Source organism: Penaeus chinensis, chromosome 33 (genome assembly GCF_019202785.1).
Source record: "Penaeus chinensis breed Huanghai No. 1 chromosome 33, ASM1920278v2, whole genome shotgun sequence".
Taxonomy (NCBI): domain Eukaryota; kingdom Metazoa; phylum Arthropoda; class Malacostraca; order Decapoda; family Penaeidae; genus Penaeus; species Penaeus chinensis.
This window is the reverse complement of record NC_061851.1, coordinates 34,255,217-34,260,216: the sequence shown is the minus strand read 5'-3', so window position 1 is coordinate 34,260,216 and position 5,000 is coordinate 34,255,217.

Below are 5,000 nucleotides of genomic sequence, written 5' to 3'. Positions count from 1 at the left end.
TTCTCTCTCTGTCTATCTATCTATCTATCTATCTATCTATCTATCTATCTATATCTCTCTTTCTCTCTCCCTGCCTCCCTCTCTCCCTCCCTCTCTCCCTCCCTCTCTCTCCCTCCCTCCGTCTCTCTCCCTCTCTCTCCCTCCCTCCCTCCCTCCCTCTTTATACCTCCCTCTCTCTCTCTCTCTCTCTCTCTCTCTCTCTCTCTCTCTCTCTCTCTCTCTCTCTCTCTCTCTCTCTCTCTCTCTCTCTCTATCTCACTCAATAACAATAATTCACAATAAAAACAATAGAAACAGTAATTCATAATAATAACAACAATGATAACTGAATAAATAGGTAAATAGGCGCATGCAGGGAGATTGGCTTATCCTCCTTCGCATCATGCAGAATCCGACGTTAGATTTTCCCAATCCGAGACATGGGGATTGGCTAATCCTCCTCCTGGATTTGGTGTGGATAATGAGCTAATCAGCATATCACCATCAGCACGATCTCACTCGACCCGACGTCTCGATGAAACTCCAATCCGGGAATTACTCGTTAAGCACACACATTCTTGAAATGTTTATTATTATTATGATTGTTGTTGTTGTTGTTATTGTCATTATTATACCACTCATAAATTCTCTTTTTTATTCATCTATTCATAAATTCTCGATCATTCCCATTCCTATCATTAAATTATATTGCCACTGTACAGAAAGGTTTCATAATTACTCTGCGTAGGTTAGAGGAAGGAAAAGGATAATTCAGCGATATATACACCAATAAGTATTCCTGTTTTTATACCAAAAAATATGTGTTTTTTATAATAAACGATAAAATCAAAGAGATCCTTGCGAGAATTACTTAACCATATAGCCTATGCTACATAAAGAGGGAGGAAAGGAGAGAGAGGGGGGAAGAGGAGAAAGAGAGAGAGAAAGATTTAATTTGATAAAAAAAGAAATCTATTTACAGAGCAGTATACATGACCTGCAAAAAGCTATCAAAACTCGCTACGCCTTTATTTATGCAGAAGGCTCCAATCAGACACTGTATATGCCTGAAGGGCTATGCCATTGTGCTTACATTATATCATCTAGTTGGTAAAAGAAAGAAAAAAAAAGTGCTGTTTGATCGATAGGGTACAGGTTTCGAGCAACAAAGTAAGTAATGTGTAAGTTTATGCGACTTGAGCGTCGTGCGCATTTTGCAGTGATGATATGAGATTGGCTTTGCCTCCAAAACTGTTTCCTGTACATAATGTATAGTGTACTGATATGTTGTATGTATATCTATTTTATGTCTATTCTCTCTCTCTCTCTCTCTCTCTATATATATATATATATATATATATATATATGTGTGTGTGTGTGTGTGTGTGTGTGTGTGTGTGTGTGTGTGTGTGTGTGCATGTATGTATGTCTGTATGTTTATTTTAAGTGATTGCATTTGTTTAGTTATGACTACGTTTATAGGCTTACATGCTTTTATAAAACACATACGTCTTTTAAAATATGTTTTTATTATTATGACGATAACACTGATGCCTCTCCTATTTGATATCTAGAATTTTATCTAAAATTCAAAATGCTTTTCTTTATTAGTCATCAGTCGTGGTATATATTAAAATCAGATATGATTATATAATACTTTCATTTAATAGTTTACAGTTAATTTTTTATAATAGACTATACAAATTATTATCTATCCTCGACTGCTCTTTCCACAATTCATACATATTTCTCGTGTATATATATGTAATGTGTATATATGTATATATATATACGGAAATGTTTAATTAGTATACAGATATATATACGTTTCGATGATTTTACACTTAAGAGTAAAAATAGAAAAAAATAAAGATATTCCATCATCTGTGTCATTTACTAAAGATTTAAGTAATCATTGACTGAAGTATAAATTATATAATTTTTCTTAGTAAATCTATTAAGTTTAAATAGCTATCACATAGCACATAGGCAAAAAGGACTGATGACTCACATATTTTTGTATTATGATTTAGCAGATAAATGTGATGAAATTGATAGTTGTCCGAAGATAAGACTAAAAAAAAGTTGGAGACTAAATATTATAAATTAAATAAAAAATACTGCAAAACAGCTACCGAGTCGGCCAACCAGAACCAGCAAATGAACAATCAAGGTTATAATCAAGTGGTCTGTTGCTGCCTTTCTGCATAGCTGCCGACCTGAGTCACCTTTGACCTCCAGAGGGGGACGTTATCTCCTTGGAGAACACTGGTGGTGGTGGTTTGGTTTGCGAAGTTCTAGCTTCGCCCGGGCCTTCTAAATATGGCCCGGCCTGTGTCAGATTTTTACGGCTGTCTCATTGAGTTGTCTGACACTCGGTCCTTACCGTGGCGTCGGGATTGCCAGCAGGCGCTCCTGCCGCCATGGTGTAAGCATTTCGCATAGCCTCTTTACCAGCACGGCGGCTGTTGTGGGCGGTCCATGTCTCAGGAATTGTGTATGGTCACAATTTTCTAGGTAGTGGACTAGTGTGGCGTTCGGCTCGCCGCAGTGCTTGCGCAAGCACCTTTCATCGCGTTCGATTGTTGGGATAATCTGTCATGCACAGTGGTAACCTAGGCGCATTCTGTGAAGAATGACTTCGGTACCTCTGTTGCTTACTTCAGAGAGTGCCAGTGGTTCATAGCCTGTGGCGTCTGAGTACCAGCTGGCCGAGGGGGAGGTTCTCGTTTCCTCTCTGTGGAGCTGCCGTAGGAAGGTACGACCGACCAAGGCACACTTCTCCATAAGTAATTTTCGGCTCGGTTTTATCGTCATGGGATTTGGGGGCATACCCCTGCCAGCGGCGGCTAGTCTGTCAGCAAGCTCGTTCCCTCTGATGCCGATGTGGCTTGGGACCCAGTTGATGATAATTCTTCTACCCTGAGCAAGAATTCTCTGTGCCATTGTGAGAATCGTGGTCAGTAGGTAGATGTTGTCTGTGGGTGAGCTGTGCTGAAGACAGTCAATGGCTGCCTTGGAGTCTGTGTGTATGACCACGTGTCCTTCCCTTAGGGACGCGTGGCCTAGGGCTCCCATGATTGCAACTGCCTCTGCCTGTAGCGATGAGGCGTTGTCTGTTACCCTCATGGATCGCGTGGCATCCCTAGCTGCAAAGCCGGCGCCTGCAGTGTGGCTCAAGGGATCGACCGATCCATCCGTGTAGTATGTTCTACTACCCGGAGGAGTGATGGCTGCAATGACCCTATGGGCTTCTGCCTTTAGGCTAGGCATGGGGTATAGGCTCTTTTTCATTGACAGGCTCATTATGTTGAACTCTATCAGACTCAGTGCCCACGGCGGGGCTTCGGCAAAGTCGGGGTGGGGGGAGTCCATGCCCTTAGCAAGAAGCTGTTCTTTGAGCTGATGGCGTATCAACACCCTGGCTGTATGAGACAGCCAGGAGTTGTTTGCAACGAGCTCGTTGTCTTGTTCGAGGCATCTGACTAATTTTTGTCTTAGGCTTGTGTTCCTGGGAGCCTGGATGACCTTTGACAGGAATTGTGTTGCCATTAGATCGATTCGTGAGTCCAGGAGGAGAAGGTTTGCCTCCATCAGGAGGTTGAGGATCTTCGTCCAGAATGATCCTGGCAGCTTCATTTTGGACTGTTTCTAATTTGTCTGTGTGCTTTTTCTTTGCAGCAATTAGAGCGACTGAGGCATAGTCCACAATGGGCCGGACAGCATGTACATAGAATGATCTTAGTACTTTGTGTCTGGCCCCTATGCGTCTCCCAGTCATTGCTCTCATGACGGACAGTCTTGCTTTGGTTCGGTCAACCAGGTACTGGACCTCCTTATGGAGGTCCAGTACCTGTTTCTTTTTCTGCACCTTTGGCATTGTCGGAAACTCGGCTGGGGGGCGGCATCCTTCCTCTTAGGAGGTCGGGAGGCCTTTTCGCTTTTGTTCCTTCCCCGGACATGGGTGCCCGGTGGGGCAGGAACAAAGTCTGGTCGGTTTTGAGCAACATCTTGTCGCCTGAGGGCCGCCTCTTTCCTGACAGAGCAAGTCAGGCTCTAGGCATGATGCTTCTTGGCACAGTTGGGACATTTGGCTGTTGTGTCCCTCTTTTCCTCTTTGTATGCCTTGAGGCATACCTCTGTGTTGTGTGCCTTGCTACAGACACCACATTTAGGCTTGGCTGTACAGTTAGCCTGGTGGTGACCGTATTTCTGGCACTTGAAACACCGAAGTGATTCTGGCACATATGTTCGAAGGTTGTAGGTGCCCCAGTTACCCAGATCAAGGGTAGTGGTTGGGGCACCTTTCATGGTCACCAGGACTTGCCTGGTAGGGGTCTTCCCCTTCGACATTCGGGAAGCCTGCACGACCTGTGGGTGTGAAGCGATCAGCTCCACATCGTACGAGACTGAGAAGCCAAGTAGCACCATCTTGGTTCTCTTTTCCTCGGGACTTAGTGGGGAAAGACTCACTTTGCTCCCATCGGCTAGCTCCTTCGTTTCCCGGCCTCGGACGCTTCGGCCCGCCCTTTCGGCTTTCGGGCTTGTTTGTGGAGGCAGCAGCTGATGCGGCTGGTTCAGCCTGCTCTCCCCTCTCAATCGGGGAGGCCGTCTGATAACTCAGGGGCCTCCCTGGCTTAGCTGTTGGCCTGGAGGGGCCAGCTCGCGAGTCAAGTTGTTTGACTATTCGGTGGACAGACCCATTGGCTTCGGTCTTGTCCACCCTAGCAGCAGGGGTGACAGTGTCATCCTGTGCATGGGGCTTTCTTTTGCCACCGGAAGGCACATATGCCTTCATGGTGACTGCCGTGGTCTGGGCCTTGCGCGGTTCGTCAATATTTTTATCAGTCTGTGGGGGGTGTTTTATAATTTTTTTCCATAAATTGGTAAGTGCTTCATCCTCTCACGCCCCCACCCACCACAGAGTCCAACAAGGGGAAGCTGAGTGTCAGAACCAGTGTCTAACAGCAACAGGAGTGATGAGAGGATATACGCAGCCAATAGCCATTGTGACGCGCTCA